This window comes from Musca domestica, unplaced genomic scaffold, assembly GCF_030504385.1.
Source record: "Musca domestica strain aabys unplaced genomic scaffold, Musca_domestica.polishedcontigs.V.1.1 2, whole genome shotgun sequence".
NCBI lineage: Eukaryota > Metazoa > Arthropoda > Insecta > Diptera > Muscidae > Musca > Musca domestica.
Genome location: NW_026712249.1, coordinates 37,274,424 through 37,300,276, shown reverse-complemented (window position 1 = coordinate 37,300,276; position 25,853 = coordinate 37,274,424).

Here is a 25,853-nt window from a genome sequence, read left to right as displayed (position 1 = left end):
GTGAAAATGAAAAATGTGAAACCACTTCTTCCGGTACCTCCCTCACAGGGCATCAACATTTTGAATAATTATAACTCTCCTAAAATGCGAAATAAGATTCCGATTCCCTTCAAATTTCGCACACCCCAATATTTCCATTAACACGAGATCTAATGTAGAGATGATAAATATCGGCCCCAACGCTTCTGGTACCTCCTCCACAATTTTCAATACTTATATCCCACGTAATTTACGATACACGTCAGAGATTCTTTTAAAATTTGGTAACTAGAGATGTGAATATAGAATTAATCGGTAAACCGGTTAAAAAAAATGTGAGAAGTGCGCCTTCTAAGAACACCATTAAGCGTTTATACGAAAAATTATCGACTGGTAAGGCTCTTTCTAATCCGAAGAGGCCATATAAAAGTCGACCAAGGCGATCGGCCGAGAATATCGCTGCCGTACGAGCCAGTGTTGAGAGGTCCCCAAGAACATCCCAAAAACGCCGTTCTCAGCAGTTGGGCATGGCTCGGTCCACTTTACAACGGATTATTCGCATTGATTTGCATTTCTTCCCGTACAAAATTCAATTGACGCAAAGAATGTTGCCTGCGGACAAGCCTCGTCGATTAGAATGGGCCCAAAGAGTCATCGAAATGGCCGAATATGACGAGCAATTTCGCAACAAAATTATCATGTCCGATGAAGCCCATTTAACATTGAATGGGACCGTAAATAAACGAAATTGCCGTTTTTACGCCACTGAAAATCCTCAGGAGATTCAAGAAGTGCCTCTTCATGACGAAAAAGTCACAGTTTGGTGCGGCGTTAGTACGAAAACGGTCATTGGGCCGTTTTTCTTCCAAAATGAAAATGGCCATGCTGTTACCATCAATCAGGAGCGTTATCGTGACATGATGATCTATTTTGTGATGCCAATTATTCGTCGAAAGCGTATGAGGCAGTTCTGGTTTCAACAAGACGGCGCTCCACCGCGCACAAGTCGCATAACAATCGATTTTCTGAAGAATTTGTTTCCGGGCCGTTTGATGTCGAAAAGTGGTGATTTGGACTGGCCACCGCGTTCGCCCGATTTGACACCGCCTGACTTCTTCTTGTGGGGATATTTGAAGTCAAAGGTTTACGTTAAAAATCCAAGGACCGCAGAAGAGCTCAAGGACAACATTCGTGAAGAAATAGCCGCTATTCCGGCCGAAATATTGGCAAAAACGATGGAAAATGCAGCAAAAAGGGCACAATACGTCATCTACGCCAGAGGCGGCCATTTGAGAGATATCATATTCAAAAATTGATGTAAACAAATCTACTTGGAACAAATTAAATGATTAACATTGTCAACTGCCAAATTTTTATTTTTTTCTTTGATTTAAAAAAAAAAAAAACATGGGTCCGTCGAATATGGGCAACCCTGTAGTCCAAATCTGCCACATTTTTATCAGACTTAGGTCAGATACGAAATGGACAACATATGCCCACTCCTTTGGAACCACCCCTATATAGGGTCAACATTTTGAATAATCAAACCGCAAGTCAAAATATGTTTAAAAAAGCGAACAGTGGCTGGAGGGTATACATCTGTTGGCCAAACTGACTGACGCTTTTTAACTTGTTATTTATTTATTTTATTTTTTTTTTGCCAGGATTTGATGTCTATGATTATTTGAAGGATGTCCAAAAAAAGAACTGAAAAATAGAAAAAAATCCCTCATTTTGGTTTTTTTATAAAATATAATTTGATTTGTATAAAATATAATTTTTGATGAAGACAAATATGTAAATGTCTTAATTCCTTGAAAAAATTTACGAATTTTCACCAAGAAAACCCAGTTTTGCAACACTGTGCGATTATGACATCCAAGGATGCCCAACAAAGCAAAGGACTATGCGGTTGTTGTGAGTACACAAACAATAGACCAAAAGCACACCAAGCTACGCCAGCAACAACAACAACAAAATATTGAAGAAGACCCTTAATATTCCTTAACTTCTTAGAGACGTAAAGAACAACAACAAGAAACCCTGAGAAGACTACTAATAAAGTCATAGACATCATCAGCATCATCGTCATCATCACCAGCAGCATAGCCACACAAAACCGGTCGAATCCTTAAGATTTTCACCGGCCAGATAATGAACGACGAAAATTTAATTGAATCAAGTCTCAAGTATACGGTTAATATAACCTAGCCAAGGAATTAGACGTGGCCAAAAAAAAAGGTAAACAACGTGATGGTTGGTTATTACGAGGTTCAATGAATTTTTATGCTGCTGCTAAATGCCAGAGTACAAGTATATCGTTGTTGCTCTTTATCTCTCTTGAGACATGGAAATAATTAATTTAATTTCTCTGCAATGTTTTTTTCTCTCTCTCAATTTTCTCCAAATTCTGTTGTCTATAAATTGGGAATTTTGGAGCATTCATCTTCGAAAATGATGGATGCTTTAAGTTGGCTGGTGGCAGAACAACGGTAATTGTTTGCCTGTCTTGACGTATGAATGTTTTTTTGTTGCGGATTTGACTGACAGCTTAAGCATAATGCTTAAGCGGACTGTCTGGCTTCCAGACAAAGAAAAATTAAGCTTTACATTTCATCAGTGTTTGACGAGAGAAACGGATTAGTTATGACAGGAAAGAGACAAAAGGTAAAATATATTGTGAGGAAATTTTTGGGAAGGAATTGAAGAAAAAAACTAAAAAACTAATGGAATAAAGGACTTAAAAATACTTTTGAAAAAATTGAAGTTTTCGGAACTCCGTGCCTTAATTGTGCTCAAATACCAAAAGCTGTGAATAAGAGGTAGAAATTTAATGATTTGCATGAGGGCTACTCTTAATGGAAACACATGAAATAAAAAGAGGTCTTTGAAAATTGGTAACATAAGGGAGCGTAAAGATTGATGACAAAAGGAAAATTGTTTCAAAACATTGTAGGAAATCTATATTTTTTGAACCTTTGAAATTCCCTATGAGGGCCGTCCCTGGGGATAAGTGAGGCCGAATTTTCGGATATGAAAAGTACTCAATGATTCATCACCATTTTTGAGGCATAAAGGAAATAAGAAAAGGATAATTACAATATTAGAAGAAATTGTAGATCCGATAAAAATTTGTGAAAAGACGTGTTTGGAGTGCGGCCGAATTTTCGAATATGAAAAGTACTAAATGATTCATCACCAGAAATTTTAGATCCGATAAAAAGTTGTGAAAAGTAGTTAGAAATTACTAGAATCCGCAGCCTCCGGAACCCAACACTTTTTTCCATTAAATTTAAAAATGAGGAGGTAACTAGTCAGTCCTTTCCTATTAGGTAGGACTCCAGAGAGTCGTTAAAGTACAGGGTGAAATGAAAAAAAATGCAACCAACTTTAGACTGCTGTCATTTCTAAGCCACTCGTCCGACAGCTGTTAAAATTATTCCAGTGACAGCTAATTATATTGTTTACAAGCGTACAAAAGCATTTTGGTGAGAATTTTCCAGAAAGCAATTTATTCGTGATGGAATTCAACCGTGATAGGAGATTTCTTTTTTTTTGGCTAGAAAACCACAACTGGCTATCGTTAGAGCACTCCAGCATTTAAATGTGAATAAATCTTTTGTGTCTAGTACCATTGCGTAGCCCGACGTCAAGGAAGTGGACGGAAGAAAACAGCCACATCAGCAGAAATGGTTCGAAAAGTAAAGAAGCGACTTGATCGAAACCCGCGTCGCAGTGGTCGAAAAATGGCCCGTGAGCTGAACGTATCACAATATTCTATTCGGCAAATATTGAAAAAGGAGCTGGGGATAAAGCCATTGAAATTCCAAGAAGTGCAAGAACTCACACCGCATCGGAAAGAAAATAGACTCAAAAGAGCTAAAGAGTTGCTACGCTTGGCCGAAAGTGGTGAACTGCGAATTTGCTTTTCTCCGATGAGAAAATATTCGTTGTCCAGCAGTTTGTAAATAAACAAAATGGTCGTGTTTACTTGCCAAAGAGGTAAACAGAAAATCTACACCTTCGGTTGGCCACCAGAACTCAAGCGCCGGCCATGGTGATGATGTGGGCCGCCATAACAGCCGATGGTCGCTCTCCGCTCGTATTAATCGACCGTGGCATCAGATTAAATACCGAATATTGTCGCGAAAATATTTTGGAGGGTGTATTAAAACCTTGGATATGCAAACATTTTGGTCGCAGACCTTGGACATTCCAACAGGACTCAGCACCATCGCACTCAGCACACGCCACCCAAGAATGGTTAGAAGATAAGGTTCCTTCATTTCCAGCACACAATGGCCACCAAAAACTTCGGATTCCAGTCCGTTGGATAATTGTGTCTGGAGTATTTTGGAAAGCACGGTTGGCACTAAAATATACCAAAGTGTCGATCACCTCATGCAAGCGCTTCGCCGGGAATGGACCAAAATACCGCAGGGGAACATTCGGGCAGCGTGTGACGGTTTCATTGGCCATTTGAAGGCCATAATTCATGCCAAAAGTGACCAATTCGAACAAATCTAAACTAATTCGAAAATTTGATGCTCTTTCCGACATTTTTTGCTTTCGTTCAATAAAATCTAAAAAAATAAAATTATGGCGTTTGACTTTGTTGCAGTTTTTTATAACACCCTGTATATATGGGAGATATATCTAAATTTAAAACGAATCTCATCAATTTCAATAGAGTTCGTCATTGGACCAAACAAATATTGTTTGGAATATTTCATTTGAATCGGATAATAAATGCGACCTGAATATGTGTTTACAAAAATACATGGACAGACGGAAGGTCGGACTGACATGTATTAATCGACTTAGAAAGTGATTCTATGAAGATCCTCTCGCTTCCTTCTCCATGTTACAAACCAATACACAAAGACATAATACCCTTACCATTATGTGGTATAGGGTATGAAAAGCAGTTGATTTCAACCGAACTGTTTATACCTCCCACTATTTGCAAAGGATGAGGACTATAGTAAACCTTGACTAATATAGAAATGGTTCTGCTAAAACAAATAACCAATTTTAAGTAATTCCGCTAAAATCGTCAAAGTGGCGAATACCGGGAGGTACAATTATATGGTAGCTATACGAAAACGTGGACATGTATCAATAATCATTGTCATCAGATAACCTTATATAGGGAGGTACCGTTATATGGAGACATACCACAATTGAGTTCTTCTCTAGATTGTCTTATTTTCTTCTTAGCCTCCTCGTGACTAAGTGATTTGTTCCGTTTTTTTTTTTAATTACTGTTTATAACCTATCGGAAACATTGTAATATTTGACATTCGGTTTTTTCTAGAAAATATTTTTTTTGGGCTGGCATACTTCTTGTAAGAACGTTTATTCGGACCCTTTGTTCTAAAAAGTTGATAGTATGTCTTTTTAAGCGAACCAGTATCACTATTATTTAAATTTTCATCTTGTCATTTATTTCATATTTTTTGGACTTTCTTTCAAATCTCCTTCTCCTTTTCTTGAAGGCAAAATTATTCTATTTGTAGTTTGAAATCGAAAATCATTATTATTTGAATTATATATATTTATGTGTAAATAATGTTTCCCATTTCGAACAATTCACTCATTGCTATTCTAACACATTTAAACTCTTAACTGCGCATATCTTAATGTTCGCTAATGTCTTGAGAGCGCCATAATTTATTAAACATTTTTATCACAACAACTTTGGTTAATCTCATGCAAAAGCGTTTAATCTCCCAAAAGTATGCTTTATTGTGTTGTCTAAACGATTTACGTCAAATATCTCGTTAACGAAAGTATATTTTATTGCCTTTTCGAAATGATTCTGGTGATTCTATTGTATTCTTGTATTGCGTTTCTGTTTTTCTTTTGAATATCAACAACAAAAAAAAAAAAAAAAGAAGAAAAAAATTAAAGAAGAAACAAGTAAGTGTCAAATGAATAATCATTAGATATGTTTGAAATGATAAGCCAGGAAAGAAAACAGGAAAATACATTTTCACAACAAAAAGAAAAAAGACCAGCAAAACGCAAACCTAAAGAAGAAAGTGGAAAGACAATCCAAAGTGAAATAGAATATTGACTTCAATTAATGGGAATGTGAATTGAGATTTTGTAATTGTTTGTTTCACTTGAGAAGTAAGAACAAGGGGACGTAGTTTACACGAAGACCAGATATTGACACTTTCTTATGACTCAGACCAAAATTCAAATAACAGTATGCGTTCGACTCAATAAACAAAAATCAGAAGCATTTTATATCATATAGTTTATAATTACACTGTGCGACAGATTTTATTATTTATTTATTTCTTTGTTTTTTATAATTAAATTACAAATGTAGAAGTTTAGAAAAGTAGAGCTAAAAGAGAGATGACACATGTAGAGCCGATTTGAAAGTCTACATCGCAAAGTAGCCCAAACAGAGGGAGCAAAATCCCCCCTCCTTCCAATTTTTCGAATTGACTGTGAAATGATTGGACAGTGAAATTATAAGACAATTATCAGCAAATTCGGAAAAAGTTCAAATTTGTGGAAAATAAACATGAAATCATATAAACCAAAACTGGTATTTTTTGGGGCACATGTCAAATGTACGAAATTCTTTTGTTCAGAGACTCGTGTTGAAATTTGATGTAGAATATTTTCTCCCAAAAGATGAATTATTAATGGAGATTTTGACTTAGATTGAAAACGTGTTCAACTAACATTTAAAAACGTAAACACATAATTTTTACTTGTAATATACAAATTTCGATTGTAATTTTCTTCAAGATTACAAAACCTCGATGTATGATTTATTCTGATACTTACAGTAAAATTTTGTTTAGAATATTTCCTCTTCTTTTAACGCTTTCTATCTAAAACGAAATTTTATGCTACTTTCAGACGTCAAATCGAAAAAAGTCCGATGAAAAACTAATAAAAAAACTTAAGGAATATTTTCAGAGACTTTTTTTGGGAACATTGATGTTAATATTATTTTGAAATAAAATGAAAATAGTGATTTCTATTCTTTGGTGACTTATAGTGACGACATCCTGCTAACACGACGCCTTATAAGAGAATTTATCAAAAACTCTCATAAAGTACGCTTTTAACCCTAAAATGTCTATTTAGTATATATGAATTCCTGGAAACTGCAAAAAAAAAAAAAAATCAAACCCATAATTTTTTATTTATTTATTTATTTATTTATTTATTTTTTTTTTTTTGTTAAATTTTATTGAATGAAAGCAAAAAATGTCGGAAATAGCATCAAATTTTAGAATAAGTTTAGATTTGTTCGAATTGGTCACTTTTGGTACGAATTTTGGCCTTCAAACGCCCAATGAAGTCGTAACACTCTGCCCGAATGTTGCTCTGCGGTATTTTGGGCCATTCACGGCGAAGTGCTTGCTTGAGGTAATCGACACTTTGCCATTTTTTAGTGCCAACCTTGCTTTCCAAAATACTTCAGACACAATAGTCCAACGGATTGGTATCCGGAGATTTTGGTGAACATTTTTTCTCTGGCGGTGCAAGTTCTTGCACTTTTTGGAATTTCAATGGCTTTATCCCCTGCTCATTTTTCAATATTTGTCGAATGGAATATTGCGATATGTTCAGCTGACGAGCCATTTTCGGCCACTGCGACGGGGGTTTAGATCAAGTCGCTTCTTAACATTTTGAATCATTTCTGCTGATGTTGCTGTTTTCTTCCATCCACTTCCGGGCTACGCTACCAGTATCACGGTAACGAGCCATGGTACGAGACACAAAACATTTATTCACATTTAAATAAAATATAAAGAAATCACACTATCACGCTTGAATTCCATCACGAATAACTTTTTTTCTGGAAAATTCTCACCAAAACAATGAAGCAAATGAGCTGCAGCTGTCGGAGGAGTGGCTTAGAAATCACAGCAGTCTGAAGGTGGTAGCAGTTTTTTAATTTCACCCTGTAATTATCAATTGTAATGTATACATTTTGGATGCAATTTTCTCAAAAAAAAACTATTGAACCTACTTATATGGTTTATTCTGAGACTTGTAGTGAAATTTTGTTTAGAATATCTCTTCTTTTAAAGCTTTCTGTCTAAAACGAAATTTTATGTTACTTTTAGGCGTTAAGTCCAAAAAAGGCCGAGGAAAAGTTGATCTAAAATGTAAAGGATAAATAATATAAGGGATGATCCGATTCTGTTGCAACTTTGCAAATGCTAAAATTTGCATAAGTACTAGGTCAGGTAAAAAAATGAAAAATATCGGTCCACTCCATCAAGTATTCCCTCCAAAAAGAGTTAAATTGAATAATAATAATTACAACGGTTTTTAAAATGTGGTGTAAGATTTTTATGTGAAGGTGGAATATATCGGTCCACTCGGTGGTACCTCCCCACAAAGAGTCAACATTTTGAATATTCAGGAAGCTCATAAAACGCAAAATTAATTTCCGATTCTATTCAGACTTGGTTCATATCAATACTTCTATAAACACAATATCTATTATAACGATTGTAGAAATCGAACCATTCCATCTGGTACATCCCTAACAGAGCGTCAACGTTTTGAATAACCAAAACTATTATAAAATCCCAAATAAGCATCCGGTTCTCTTTACATTTTACCCATCTGAAGATGGGGAATGTCGGTCTACTCCTTCTGGTACCTCCCTCACAAAGGGTCAAAATTTTGAATACACATGAAGCTCATAAAACACCAATTCTATTCAGACGTGTTAAATCTCAATATTTCCACCAACACAAGATATGTTATAAAGATGGTGGAAATCAGACCATTTCCTCTAGTACCTGCCCTGGATGTTCAAGATTTTGAAAAACAAAACGCTCAAAGAAATCAAAATAAGCATCGAACTCTCTTCAAACTTCATGTATACAAACATTTTTGCTATCAGATCTGTTGTGAAAATGATATATATCTGCAAAACCGTTCTGGTACATCATCCACAAAGGGTCACAATTTTCAAAACTTGTATCTGTCATAACTTCCGAAACAAGTCAGCGTTCTACTTTTCGGTTTTTTATAATATTTCTGAATATATATTACCGTTATCGATCCCCCTTTCATCGTGCCTCCTAAAAGTATGCATCGGTCTCATTTAACGTTTAACATTCAACCATTTTATTTTAAAATACAACCTGGTATTGTGTATAATTATGCCCAGCACTCATTTGCTTGTCAAACTATTTTTTTTCGACACATCTCTAAAAGTATGCATCGCACTTTGTTTATTTGTTGGAAAACTGGTCGTCTCTTCTGCAAAAGCCAAACAAGTTTAAAAAATAAAAAAATCCCCTAAAGTCAACAAATTCCTATATATATATTCCTTAACTCACCTTTCATTAGCAACATCTTAAAGCGGTTGCCAATATCTTCTTCCTTCCCGGACATATTGCGAACCCCATGAAATATTAGAAAAGATAAAGGATTTATTTTATAAACTAAGTTATTAGATACTCCCATTCTCCTTCCTTACCTTTTGCGTTGTCATGACAAACAATGTCATATTGTCTTAACGCCTGAAACTATGCAGCAAACATATGTTGCTTTGTTTAGTTATAAATTTATGCCCCCAAGGTGATTTGTTTTAAATTAAATGCCATAGCAAAAAAAAAAAATGAAATATCTTGCTACCGGCTCCCTTTTTACCCATTGTTCTACCTCCTCAGCTTCTTCTCATGTCATATTTCAGTCTTCTTTTCTTCTACCTCTTGTTCTTCTGTCTGGGAAACATAAAAGGGAAAAGCAAAAGTTTATCATTTGCTGCCATAAAATATCAAATGCTTGACTTTTGATTTATAGACAACTGGGATGAAATTCCAGTTGATGGTGATGATGACGAAGACAAAAACGACACGCGATATGTGGGGGAGGGTTACAGTTGCAGGAGAGTACATTATTAGGTAATGAGAAATTGTGAAATTTGAAATGGTACCTTGCCATCGTGTGTGTGTGTGCGAATGTGGGTGTAGGATGCTCAAAAGAACAACAGCTGAGCTGAAAATGAATGAATGTGACATCAGAATGAAATTTTAAAATACAAAGACAGAAATTCTTATATTTTCCATTTTGTTATAAATTTTTATTACCATGACAACACCTGTCAGATTTTGTTATGGGCCAAAATTGAATGTCAATAGGTAGGTCTTTTTGTGTGTCTCAAGTAATATAGATAGGAATTTAAGTCGACAGGTTGGATATGAATAAAATATATGTGCTCCCACAAACGAATATGTGAAATATGATGAAATTATAAGTCATATGACAACAATAGAGACAGATATTGCTAGATCTACCAGATATGAGAACTTTAAAGCAAACTCATGCCATTTTATTCTGCACCAGAGAATGGTGGTGTGTAAAATTCTTTTTAAGACATACTTAATGCTTACTGAGAAGTGCTTTTTCACTACGCCCTAAAGTATGCACCACACCCCATTTATCATCAAATTACCATTATGTTCTCAACAGGTACATCATATACACGGAGAGATGAAAAAACTGCAACAAAGTCAAACGCCATAATTTTTACATTTTTTTTTTTTAAATTTTATTGAATGAAAGCAAAAATGTCGGAAATAGCATCAACGTTTAGAATAAGTTTGGATTTTTTCGAATTTGTCACCTTTGGTACGAATTATGGCCTTCAAACAGCCCATGAAACCGTCACACGCTGCCCGAATGCTGCTCTGCGATATTTTGGCCCATTCCCGGCGAACCGCTTGCTTGAGGTGATCGACACTTTGGTATATTCTAGTGTCAACCTTGCTTTCCAAAATACCCCGGAGACAATAGTCCAACGGATTGGTATCCGGAGATTTTGGTGACCATTGTGCGCTGGAAATGAAGCAAGGAACCTCAATTTGTAACCATTCTTGGTTACAAATTTTAGAATAAGTTTAGATTTGTTCAAATTGGTCCCTTTTGGCACGAATTATGGCCTTCAAACGGCCCATGAAACCGCCACTCGCTGCCCGAATGTAGCTCTGCGATATTTTGGCCCAGTCCCTGCGAAGCGCTTGCTTGATGTGATCGACACTTTGGTATTTTTAGTGCCAACCTTGCTTTCCAAAATATTCCAAACACAATAGTCCAGCGGATTAATATCCGGAGATTTTGGTTGCCATTGTGCGCTGGAAATGAAGCGAACCTCATTTTGTAACCATTCTTGAGTGGCGCGTGCTGAGTGCGATGGTGCTGCGTCGCCCTGTTAGAATATCCAAGGTCTGCGGCCAAAATGTTTGCAGGCCCAAGGTTTTAATACACCCTCCAGAATATTTTCGCGATAATATTCGGCATTTATTCTGACGCCACGGTCGATTAATACGTGCGGAGAGCGACCATCGGCTGTTATGACGGCCCACTCAATCACCATGGCCGGCGCTTCAGTTCTGGTGGTCAACCGAAGGTGCACTTTTTCACCTGACCTCTTTGGCAAGTAAACACGATCATTTTGTTTGTTTACAAACTGCTGGACAACGAATGTTTTCTCATCGGAGAAACCCACATTCGGAAGTTCACCACTTTCTGCCAAGCGAAGAAACTCTTTAGTTCTTTTGATTCTATTTTCTTTCTGTTACGGTGTAAGTTCTTGCAGTTTTTGGAATTTCAATGGCTTTACCCCGAGCTCATTTTTCAACATTTTCTCATCGGAGAAAACCAAATTCGGCAGATTCGGCAATTTCGGCGAAGCAAAGCAACTCTTTAGCTCTTTTGAGTCTATTTTCATTCTCTTCCGGTGTTACGGTGTAAGTTCTTGCTGTTTTCGGAATTTCAATGGCTTTGCCCCGAGCTCATCTTTCAATATTTCCCGTATGGATTATTGCAATATGTTCAGCTCACGAGCCATTTTTCGGCCACTGCAACGCGAGTTTCGATCAATTCGGCTCTTTACTTTTCGAACCATTTCTGCTGAGTTTGCTGTTTTATTCTGTCCAATTCCATGACGTCGGGCTACGCTACACATTAGTTTCGGATTTTATTTTTTGCTGCCATCGAATTCCGAGTAATCTTAGATTGAATTATTATTAGATTCTACAACACATTGTCATGATGAAGTCAAATATTTTTGACATTTTCAAACAAATGTTCTTTTTGTCATATCCCTAAAAGTATGCACCAAATACAATTCCCAAAAATCCAAACAATTTCCAAGCAAGTGTTTTTTTTTCTTTACCACAAAAGTGGTGAGGTGTGTTATTTTATTCTCCGCAATCATTCCTTATCAAACAAAGGTCCCTTTTTCTCGCCACCCTCCTAAAAGTATGCACCACACGCAATTAAGAAGAACCCCAACACATTGATAGCCCAATAAGTTGACACTCGATTTAAATTTATATCATAATTTATGTAGTATTAACCATTCTTTTCAAATTGTCCATCACTGGCTGAACTTTATTTGTTTTCTCTGTTTTTTTTTTTTATTTGCCATCGAATTGTCGTTTCGTTCATTCAGTCCCTTATCAAACATTTAAAGTTTCAAATTTATGGCCAATCGATATATATTTTTTTCCATTCATGTTTTATTTATAATGGCTAAAAGATTTATTTGTTTGCCCAAGTTTTGTGTTGACAAGCCATTTTAAATGAAGGACAAAAAAAGACAGGACACGAAATGTCTACCAATCACTGATTAATCTTCTTTTGGTGGGGTGCTTTTTTTTTGATACTTTTTGTTTGTTGTTCGGCAGATTGTAGGTTGATGCTGGCACATTTTTTTTTGTTTTTGTAATTTTTTTTTTTTTTTTTGGTATTTTCCATTTTATGTCAACGACTTTTAAGTGTCAAATCTAATTTGTTTGTCTGCTAAATAACGATAACCAAGTCATCCTTTTTTGAGGATGTGTTTTATTTTAAAGGTTTTTTTGAATAAGCCATCAATCACTTTTTCTTGGTTTTTCTAAAGAATGCTATCTATATAATGACATTTATGTGGTTATGTTGTCTTTAAGAATAAAATTAATTTTAAAAAATGTATTATAAAAATGTTCGAACTATTTTTAAGTTTAACATATTATATCTTAATTAACCTCAATAATTCTATTTTTTTTTTTCTTTTTTCTTCTAGGTAAGTGGTCGTTCATTAAATATCAATTTGGATGCAGCCAGATAAGTATTATGTCAGTTTACAGGGGCTTTATAATTTAAAATTTGGCATTTTGCTAAGAAGCTACTGAAAGTAATGTATGTAATGTATGACAGAATTATTATTATAGGCGATTTTTTACCTAAATCGTAAATATTGCTTCCTTTTGAGAATATGTATTTTCTTAGGCAATATTTCAGAGTTGAAAGTAACATAAAATTTTAATTTGAATTTTTAAAGAAAATTGCATTCAAATTTTATGTATTAAAAGTAAAAATTATGTGTTTAATGCTAATTTAACATGTTTCCATTCTATGTCCGAATCATCCTTAATACTTCATATTTTAGAGAAAATGTCAAAGTACCAAATATTCGAGATAAAATCTGCAGCAAAATTTCCTGTAATTTCAATGTCCAATGGCCAGTCTGGACTCTGGAAAATTCCAAGTGGATTTGGTAAAACTCGGTTAAGCACCCCAAACAATTTCAGAATATAAAGCCAACTTTCTTTATAAATCATTTTCTTATTATACTATGCGACAAAAAAAATCGTAAGTAAAACTCATTATGAAAGCAGAGCCAAAAATATGAAGTTTTGAATGTTTATACTTAGGGCGGGGAAGTTCCTCCAATATTTTCTTTGAAATTTCACGTAGCATATTTTTTCTTTCCCCAAAAACAAAATTTTTGAACTATTTTCCATACACTCAAATGGAGAGCTACATTAACCCTTAAATTAGTTTTATACCCTCAGCCACATGGCTAGAAAGGGTTGTTATAATTTCATACGGTTAAATCGTGACTAGTCGAAATAATGGTTTACCATATCCGTTTCAGGACATTTGGAGTCGATCTAGCGATGTCCGTCTGTCTGTCTGGCTGGCTGGTGCGCACGATAACTCTCGAAGGGAGTATCCGATTTGTCCAAACTTGGTACATCGTAACATTTTTGTCAAACTTAGATCGAGTTCGGAGATGGGCAATATCGGTCCTTCTGGTACATCCCCGACAAAAGGTCGAAATTTTCAAAAAATATGTTTTACTGCACAGGAAGAGAAAGAATAATCCGATTTTGCTCCAACTTTGAAAAACCTAATATAGGCGTCAGTGCTAGGTCAGGTGCGAAAATTGACAATATCGGCCCACTCCGTTCAGAACCTCCCCCACCAGGGGTCAACATTTTGAATAAGTACAAATTTAAACAATGTGATGTAAAAGTCCGATTGCGTTTAAATTTCACACATTCCAATGATGTTATCAATCCAAGATCTGGTGCCAAGATGCAATACATCGGTTCACTCCTTCTGGTACCTCCCCCACAAAATGTCAAATTTTGAATATACATTAAGCTCAGAAAAGGCGAAATTATCATCCGATTCCATTTAGATTTGGAACATCTGAATATTTCTATCAACAAAAGATCTGTTATAAAAATGGTAAAGGTCGGACCATTTCTTCTGGTAACTCCCCCACATATGGTTCAAGATTTTGATTTTGAAAAAAAAAATTTTGCTAACACAAGAAGATGATATATAGCTACGAATCACTAACATGCGAAAGAAGTAAGCGATTTTTTACAACTTGCTATATCTAAATATTTCTCTCAACCAGAAACCAGATATGAATATGGAATTTATGATTTCGCATAAAATTATTATTAGATGAAATATGAGAATGGAGAACTTCGGTCGACTCACGCAGATTTTTACATTTTCTAAAAAGTGAACGAAATAGCAAATATAGTCCAAACCTGACACATCGCATTATTTATATCATTTTTATTTAGGAACCTACTCCATAGAAGCTCATATATTTGAATAGTCATAACAGAAGTCAAAGTATTTTTAAATCACCGAACATTGGTTGAGGGTATACATCTGTCGGCAAAAACGACTAATACTTTTTAAATTGTTTTTTTTTTTTTTTTTGTTACCTGAATTGCCAAAAGAATTTGACTTATAATGCCCATTTTCGAACTCTAAGTTTAAGAAAATATTACGATGTTATTAAGTTAAGTGTTATGGAAGGACGGACGGGAGATAGTCTCATATCAACTTTAAATGTCCTGTAACGGAATTTCCAAGAGGACAACTAGGTTATTCTTTGAAAACTTTAATTTTCATGTGGTAGAATTAGGATTTGTATTTCTGCAATTTTAATTGTGACATTTAACTTCATGGGAAACAGGTTCCCATCTCTGATGTGAATGCAAAAGGTTTATGGTTTATATACATCTTGAAAATGTGATCTTTTGGAGTGTATCATTTTGTAAAAACTACACAATCTTAATTTCTTAATTCTATGGACGTTTTCTTTAAAATATTATTATATTTTATTATTATATTTATTATATATTTTTCACACAAATGTCTTAAACGAAAAATAGTAAGAAATTCTTGATACATATTTTTTTAATGAAGAAATTTGAAATCTGACGAATTCTTTTACAAAGTGCTTTCGGAAGTCTTTAGGATGATTGTGCGGAATTTTTATAAGCTACAGCCATTTGCCAGTTAAATATGTATTCTGAACATGACGTTTTGCAAAAGTTGAATATAAACTAAAATAAGGATATTACTCTTATGTAAAACTAAAAGCAGGATAAAAGAACAACGGATATGAGGCGCACACATACTAATGCACGCGCATATATAGCCACGGAAAAACATTCTTCTACAATAATCACTTTGCATATGTATGTGTTATACACACATGCAAAGTATGATGAAGCTCATGTGAATGTACTTCCCTCAAATTTGTATTTTTTTACATATTTACTTGTTTTTTTTTTTTCTTTTCTTTTTAAGTATATATATATATGTTTTATGTGATACCTTTTTTGTAGTCTGTGAAATACTCTCCTTGTTTTATGTGTTTTTATCTTTAAAACAATTTTCTTTATGGAGTGTTGTTTAGTTTGTTTTGTTTTATTTCATTTTTTTCTTTCTTCCCATCAAAGAACAACATCATCTTCAAAATGGAAAGTTTCGGATAATATTCAGGTTCCTTTTTTTGTTGCCTTTATATGTTTTGTAAATGTGTGGTGTGTGGATGTGCTCATTTTTCTTTCCTTTGTTTAAATAATGGATTTCTTTATTTACATTTTTCATTTTATTCTAAACGAGGAGAGGGAGACTCGGCATTGTCTTCTTCTGTCTGAGTTTTATGATACGCTTGTGAATTGAATGAATTGGCGTGAACAGAGCGTGTGTGTGATTACTACTGTGGTAAAATTCAGAATGAGTGGCTGTCAAAAAAAAAGAAAAATAAAATAAAATCTAAAGACGTCATAAAAGAATAAAACATTAGTATGCATTTCAAAAAAAAAAAAAAAAAAAACACCACCCACACAAACTCACACATGAACAATGTATTCATTGTCGTGAATGGAGAATACAAAGACACTTTGTGATAGCATACTTTTTGGCGTAATGTGTAAAACTCATTTCCATATTCTTACAACCGCCATCTAAAGCATTTTCAAAAATATTTTCGTTGTTTTTTGTATTCTACTCTTTGACGCCTCAATAATATAATTAAGTTATTATTTGTATTATCATTATAACAAAATGACACGCCTTTTGATTTCACCATCCAGTTATTTGTAAATATTAAAATAAATACAGACATGGCGGCGGCGACAAGCGTTCAATAAATATGAAAAAACATTTTGTGGACGCACCTCTTATTATCCTTATAAATTATAAACAAACACAAACAAGCCTTCAGGCTCCCCAAATATCTGCATAAAATAATATCTCCTAACTGAACTTTTGGCAAAAGACAATACCAAATGTTTATTAGGGTGGGTCGGAAGAAAAATATGTTCACCATAGATGTTGACGTAAGCCATTAGAGTCAATAATAAAAAAATTAATCAATTATTGATGTTTAACCTTAACCTAACCTAAACCTAAAAATTGACAGAGCTTGAAATAAAACAAGTTTAAAGCACTAAGTTCGGCCGGATCGAAATGTTAACTCCACAATTTGGGACGAATTTGAAAATTATAAAAAAAAAAAAAAGTACAATTCCTTAAAATCTTGAAAATACCGAATATAGGAAGTTACCGCCTTTTTGGGGTTCTATACGAAGATGTCGACCTACATAGGAATTTTTTGCCACAGGCCATTACAATATTCAAATACGATTTTTGAAACAATCCGGGTGAATAATGTAGCTAAATTCATCAATTAACTGAATATAGGGAGCTACCACTATTTAGAGACTATACGAAGACCTGGACCTGTATAGGCAATTTTCTCTCAAAGACCCTTCAGGAACTTCAAATATAAAATTTGAAACGATTCCAGTTCATAATGTCGCTAAATCATCAAAATACCGAATTTAAGGAGGTATCCTTATACGAGGCCTGTACGAAGGCGTAACCCTGTATAGATAATTTTATGTCACAGGCTATAGTACCCGTTACGAACGGCTAATAGGAAATTTAAAACAACTCCCATCAATAATTTAGCTAATATCATCAAAATACCGAATAGAGTCAGCTACTGATATATGGGGGCTATACGAAGACCTAGCCCTGTTGAGACAATTTTCTGACTGTGTTCCCATTAGGAACTTCAAACATGAATTTTGAAACCATTCCGGGTGCTGTACAAAGACCTGGCAATTTTCTGTCACAGGCTGTAGAACCCATTAGAAACATCAAATACGAAATTTTTAAACAATTCCGGTGATAATGTTGCCAAAAACCGTCTAAAGACCGAATATAGGGTTGTATCGTTATACGGTGGCTATACGATGACATGGACCTACATAGGCAATTTTCTGTCTCAACCTGTAGTACCGATTACGAAATGCAAATATAAAATTTAAAACAATTCCGGTGAACAATGTCGCAAAAATCATCAAAATGCCGAATTAAAGGTGAGATAAAAAACTGCAACAAAGTCAATAGCCATATTTTTACATTTTTTTTTAAATTTTATCAATTGAAAGCAAAAAATGTCGGAAATAGCATCAAATTTTAGATTAAGTTTAGTTATGTTCGAATTGGTCACCTTTGGTACGAATTATGGCCTTCAAGCGGCCAATGAAACCTTCACACGCTGCCTGAATGTTGCTCTACGGTATTTTGGCCCATTCCCGGCGAAGCGCTTGTTTGAGGTGATCGACTTTTTGGTATTTTTTAGTGCCAACCTTGCTTTCCAAATTACTCCAGACACATTAGTCCAACGGATTGGTATCCGGAGATTTTGGTTGCCATTGTGCGCTGGAAATGAAGCGAGGAACCTCATTTTGTAACCATTCTAAGGTGACGCGGGCTGAGTACGATTGTGCTGAGTCCTGTTGGAATGTCCAAGGTCTGCGGCCAAAATGTTTGCTAGCCCAAGGCTTCAATACACCCTCCAGAATATTTTCGCAATAATATTCGGCATTTATTCTGATGCCACGGTCGGTTAATACGAGCGGAGAGCGACCATCGGCTGTTATGGCGGCCCACACCATCACCATGCCCGGCGCTTGAGTTCTGGTGGTCAACCGAAGGTGCACATTTTCAGCTGACCTCTTTGGCAAGTAAACACGATCATTTTGGTTGTTTACAAACTGCTGGACAGCGAATGTTTTCTCATCGGAGAAAACCAACTTCGGCCGTTCAACACTTTTGGCCAAGCGAATCAACTCTTTAGCTCTTTTGAGTCTATTTTCTTTCTGTTGCGGTGTAAGTTCTTTCACTTTTTGGAATTTTAATGGCTTTACCCCGAGCTCATTTTTCAATATTTGCGAATAGAATATTGCGATATGTTCAGCTCACAAGCCATTTTTCGGCCAATGCGACGCCGGTTTCCATCAAGTCGCTTCTTTACTTTTCGAACCATTTCTGCTGATGCCGGGCTACGCTACTAGATTTATTCACATTTAAATGCAGGAGTGCTCTAACTATAGCCACTTGTGGTTTTCCAGCCAAATATAAAGAAATCACACTATCACGCTTGAATTCCATCACGAATAACTTTTTTTTCTGGAAAATTCTCACCAAAATGCTTTGTACGCTTGTAAACAATATAATAAGCTGTCACTGGAATAATTTTAACAGCTGTCGGACGAGTGGATTAGAAATGACAGCGGTCTCAAGTTGGTTAAATTTTTTTCATCTCACCCTGTACGGGAACTATATCTAAACGTGAACCTATATAGCTCATTTCCAATACCAAAAGTCCTGCAGACCAAACACACATTTGAGTAGAATTTTATCAACCCACTTCAATCCGTTCGGAGGCTAGAGTGATTTTCACAGATGTACGGACAAACAGACGGATGGTCATCTCTTAATCGACATGCTGACCAAGAAAATACATACTCTGTGGGATATAAAATTATTATTTCGATAAGTTACTAACGAAATGGCAAAATTAACATACTCCATACTATGGTGGAGGATATAAAAAATGAGAGATTATCACATATTGTATCTCATCACAAGCCTAAGTAATTTATGCTGAATATTTCCCCAAATGTTCTCTCTTCGGACCACGATAAAAAAGAAGTTCGAATTTAATGAAATTAAAATAAAATAGTGGGATCCCTCTTTCATTATCTAACTATTTATCCAATTATTTTAAACTGTACTGTTTCCTGCACATATCCGAACTCCTGGTCTTATATTCTCTCAAATTCATTACTCTCGAATTTTAATCTTTTAATGGTTGTGATTGTGAGCGCGGAGAGAATTACTCTCTGGGCACATATGTATGCATTCGACCTTAGATCTTTACTTTCTCTTCGTAGAGTTTTAAGCTCACTCACCCTAATATACATTTATATACATCATTTCCCGTTAAAAAAATGTCCTAAAACAATAAACAAAAAGTTCAAATTTTATTGCGTAAATAAAAGTTCGTTTTTTTTTTTGTTTTCTTTTTCCTCGTTACTTTGAAGGCGGAAAGAACCTAAACAAACAACAGAAAACTGTCTGGAAGAAACAAACGAAAAACAACAACAACTAACAACACTTAAGTATATGATAAAAGTTAATATTGATGGAGGAAAGAAAACAAAAGAAAACAGAAAAGTAACAACAACAACAAATAAACAAACGTAATTTGACTACATTCTCCTTAAACTCTCTGTTTTGTCCTTCATTTGTTTTTCTTTTGAGAAGGTGGTGTTATTGGACGCCAAAACAACCATTTAGTGAACATTCGTAACGAAAATTACAAAATTGCCAAACAAAAAAACACAAAGTTACGGCGGACGAACAGTGGATCCAGTAAAATTTCTTTTCCTAAGAAGGGAGGCAGGCATGTCATGGAAGGTAACATATTAGAGATCTAATAGTCTATCAAGTGTAAAATGAACAAGTAAAAAAGGTGTAAGTTCGGCCGGGCCGAACTTTTAATACCCTCCACCATTTGGTAAAAATTTGGCAATTTCCAAAAAAAAAAATAATAAAATCCGTTAAAAATTCTGTTAAAATCTTAAAAATACCGAATGCTTATACGACGACGTGGACCTGGCATGGGCTGAAGTATCCATTATGAACTTCACATGCGAAATTTGAAACAATCCCGGTAAATAGTGTCGCTAAAATCATCAAAATACCGAATATCGGGGGGTACGGTATATGGGGGCTATATGATAACTTGGACCTACATGGCCCTTTTACGAACTTAACCTGCCTACTGGCAAAATATACATGTGTGCAAAATTTTAGCCTTCTATCTCAATTTGTTCGAAAGATAGCGTGATTACAACAGACAGACAGACGGACATGGCTAAATCGTCTTAGAATTTTACGCTGATCAAGAATATATATACTTTGTTGGGTCTGACATGAGTATTTCGAGGAGTTACAAACGGAATGACAAAATTAATATACCCTCCATAGTATGGTGGAGGGTATAAAAATCGAATTTTGAACCAAAAAATATATAAGGTTGTCTTTTATAAAATAAAATCAGATTCTCACAATTTAGTATTATTGCAAAACATTTACTGAATTCTTTAGATTACTATTTTAAAAATAAATCGATGGCGCCCAATGTAATTGTTTATTATACAATCAAAATCCTACTTTTGCAGTACTGTGGAATAAATGTTCAAAACAAAAAAAAAAAAAAGTTAAACAATAGGACCCTATAGTCGCACCAAATATTCGTGCTCTTTTAACTATCCACCAACGGAAAATCACATGCCTAATTACGGAATATGCTTCTTATGTACTGTACAAGGACAATTTACATGACATAATGTAGAGTCAAATATTTCTTTAATGAAAATTCAACGGAATAACATTTCAATTGAACTATAGATGATGTCTCCTATAATACTTAACATACTATCGGTTCAGGTTTTCGTATAGCCCCCATATAACGGTAACTTCCTATATTCGGTATTTTAATGATTATTGCGACATTATTGACCGGAAATGTTTTAAATTTGTAATTTGAGGTTCCTAATGGGTAAAACATCCTACGACAGAAAGTGGCTCATACAGGTCCAGGTCTTCGTATAGGTCCCATATAACCGTAACTCCCTGTATTCGGTATTTTGATGACATCAGCGACTTTATTCAACAGAATTTTATCCAATTGCTTATTGTAAGTGCGTAGCTGGTGCTTCAGCCTGTGACAAAAAAAAAATTGGCTATGCAGGTCCAGGTCTTTCGTATAGTCCCCATATTCAGTAATTTTGGCGACATTATTCACCGGAATTGTTTTAAATTTCTTATTGAAAATTCGTACTGCAGTCTGTGACAGAAAATGTTCTATGCAGGTCCAGGTCTTCATATAGGCTCATATGTCAGGGAGGTACCGACATTCGGTATTTTGATGACTTCAGCGACTTTATTCAAGAGAATTGTATCAGATTGCTTATTGTAAGTTCGTAATGGGTGCTACAGCCAGTGTCAAAAAATTGGCTATGCAAGTCCAGGTCTTCGTATAGCCCCCATATAAAGGCACCTCCCCATATTCGGTATTTTTGGCGACATTATTCACCGGAATTGTTTTAAATTGTGTAGAGAAAATTCGTATTGCAGTCTGTGACAGAAAATGTTCTATGCAAGTCCAGGTCTTAGTATAGCCCCCATATAACGGCACCTCCCCATATTCGGTATTTTGACGATTTTAGGTACGTTCATTCACCGGAATTGTTTCAAATATCATATTGAAAATTCGTAATAATGTGACAGATTCAGGTATTCGTGTAGCCCCCATATATCGGTACCCCCCTAATTTTCGGTATTTTGAGGATTTTGCGACATCATTCACCGGAATTGTTTCCAGTTCCGTATTTGAATCCTCCTTTGAATCCTTAGGCAGATCGTATTTGTATAGACCCCAATATAACGGCAACTCTCTATATTATGTATTTTTAATATTTTAACAGAATTTTTAACGGTTTTTTGTTAATGTTTTTTTTAATGTATTCAAGTTTTGGTCCGGCCAACTTACTGCTTTTTAATTATTATTTAATATAAAATTTATTGTCTATTTCACCCTTTAAATATTATTTGATTACCATTTAAATTGGCCATCGAAACTCTCAGTCCTAAACTCTAGACTAGTCGATTTCTCTATTATTCTGGCCCCTAGAGCAACTGAAAAATCAATAAACTATCTAATTTGGTCCATCTTCAGAAGCAATAGCTTTATATATATTAACTCCACCTCCATGCAAAGTTTCGTGGAGATCGGGCCATAATTGCTTCCTGTAGCGTGATTACAATTGAACATGGGCAGACGGACGGACGAACACACATAACTAGATCGACTCAGCTCTGCGAGATAGGAAGATCCAGATATAAGATCATATGTCTTGGACCAATATGTCGTGGTGTTACTTATTTTTTGTCCCAATCATACGTATAATACCCCCAACACATGGTGTTGCAGGATATACAAATACGTGTGGGTGGCACGCCGTCGTAGTTGCTTTTTTTGAATTATAAATAAAATGATTCGAATTACTACTACAATATTTTGAATTTGGAATGAAATCATTTGAATTAGAAATGGAAAGTTTAGAATCTCAAATTTAGTGTAGGGGATTACAAATTACATTATCGAATAAATAGGATAATCTCACTCTCGCTCTGCTTGCTCTGAGGGCGTTCTTTAAAACACCACATAACTTTTACCAGTCAATACTAATTCCAATATTTAATTCTTCTGGTTAATATTTGTTATTAAAATCATTCGAAAAATTTCTAATGTAAAATATTATAAGATCTACATTTTCCCAATTTTCTCTCGCCATTAATTTACTTGGCAACCCTAACCACCGAGAACACATATAGTTATTGATAGTTTTTATTATTTACACATTTTGTTCACCTGTACAACAAATAAACAGTCAAGCAATCCCTCATTAATAACTGTTCCCTCATTTTCTCTCTCTCTCCCCTCTCTACAACTTTTCTCTCATGAACTCTATGATCATGGTGTTGTTAAATTTTACACTCCCTCTCTCTCTCTCTATGTAGATTACCAATGCACATGTTTTGGTATTCTACCTGAATACACGTTACCGGTAACAAGACCGGTTTTTAATGAATATATGACGTCACCGTTTAAAGAACTGTAAAATGAGAAGGCACAACTCAGAATATTATACTTCAGTTCAAACCACTCTCGCTATTAACAGAAACAAAAAACGTAGTCAAAAAGAAGTATTGCTTCTTATCAGTCATAGGTACTGGCCGATAAGTTAGACGTCAACAAACAAAGGGAGAGATTGATAAAAACAACTTCAATTTTGTATTAGCCCAGAATAATTGTTGGTTCACATTCTATTTGTGAAGCACTTGGGAGATTGCACTCTTGTGTCAATGTTTACATTAACTGTTTTCGACTTTCTTTGCATCTAAAAAAAGAAAACCTGTCACTTTTTGACAGCTAAGAATATGAGTCAACCGTTCCAACAGATAAATATCAATACAGAAAATTATTTGAAAATCGTTTAACAACCCCGTCTAAGCGTATCTGTTATTTATCAGCCACCCTTACCAGTTTTATGGAATTCGTTAATGCCACAAAGAGCATATGTTTTTTTTTAGTAGCCACAGCTAACAGCCAGTGGTAACCACTGTTGGTTTTATATTTTTATGAAAATTTTGATGTATTGAACAGTTGTACAAAATTGGAAGCAAATTCGAGTAGAACGGTAATTTTCCCTTGTTGAGTTCTTAAAATATCCAAATGATGTGACAGTTACTTTTAATATCCGTAGCTATTTTTCACAAAATATCTAAGACTCATTGAAAGTAATTTTTAGTACAGCATTTTTTGATTTATTAAAATGTTTCTGAGAGCAAATTTTGTGAACTGTTTAAGAATGCTTTACAAACAGTATTCATAGATTTCCTAAAGTCTTTCCTGAACATTTTGAGAATAGTTTTTTTTATATTTTTCAAAATCTAAGAGTTTTTTATAAATAATTTTTAAAGCATATTTTAAAATTTTCTTCGAGTGGTTGAGAATTTTTAAGGAATATTTTTCGAAAGATTTTATTTTATATATATTTCGTACATATTTTTTATTTTTATAAATTGATTCTCAAAATGTGGTTACTTTTCGATGCCAATAACATTGTGTGATAATTTTATTTATTTTTTTTTCAAAAACTACATCGCAAAATAACCTGGATAAAGGGACAATATCCCCCTTTTTCATAACTCCTGCAAGTTTTCAAATTAAGATTTCTCGGAATCCGCTTATTTTAAGTACAAAGTGTCTTGGGCAATATAACAGATAAATATACGAGAAATATATTTGTTGGAAATGTTAACCCTGAAGCGAGTTAAAAAAGGGGTCTTTTTGGTCCATTTTTACAATATTGTTAAGAATTCCTCGTTAAACGGGACCGTAGCAAGGCAAAATATTTTACAAAATTAGTTTTCATAAAATGCATACGACAAGAGCCTAAATCTTTCCTAAACGCCAGGAAACCATATAAAAAGAAACATTTTAGGGTTAAAATTATACTTTTCGAGATTTTATGCAAAAATCTCCAACAAAGCATAATTTTAGAAGGATTAATTCTCAGTCAGTCAGTAATTTCACTGCTCTTTTATACATTCCAAAATGATACTAATTTTATACCATCCCCCATATATTTACTTTACCATTCCGTTTGTAACTCCTCGAAATACTCATGTCAGACCCAACAGCCTAAAATTCTAAGTCGATTTAGCCATGTCCGTCTGTCTGTCTGTTGTAATTTTCCACACATCTGTATTTTAACAGTAATCAGCTTTAATTCGTAAATGGTACGTCCACGTAGGTCCACGTTTTCATATATCCCCCATATAACTGTATCTCTCAATATTCGGTATATTGATGTTTTAGCGATATTTTTTACCGGAATTATTTCAAATTTCGTGTTAAAAATTCGTAATAGGTACTAAAAAATCGCTTAAGTAGGTCCACGTCTGCGTATAGCCCCTATATGAGGATACCTCCCTATATTCGATATTTTGACGATTTTATCGATATATTCAGTATTTTGATTATTTTAGCGACATTTTCACCGGAATTGTTTCAAATTTTATATTCGAAGTTCGTAATGGCTATTACAGCCTATGGAAAAAAATGAAAAAACACGTCTTCGTATAGTCCCCACATACGAGTTATCATTTGAAAGGCATTTTTCTACGATTTTTTTTTTGAAAATCTTCAAGTTTCTTTAAAATGGTGGAGGGTCTTCAAAGTTCGGCCCGGCTGAACTTAGTTGTTTTTTACTTGTTAAATAGTACTTTTCCCTCACTGTTTAATGATATGGTACCTTCTTGAATGAAAACAATAATACCAAATATTCCAT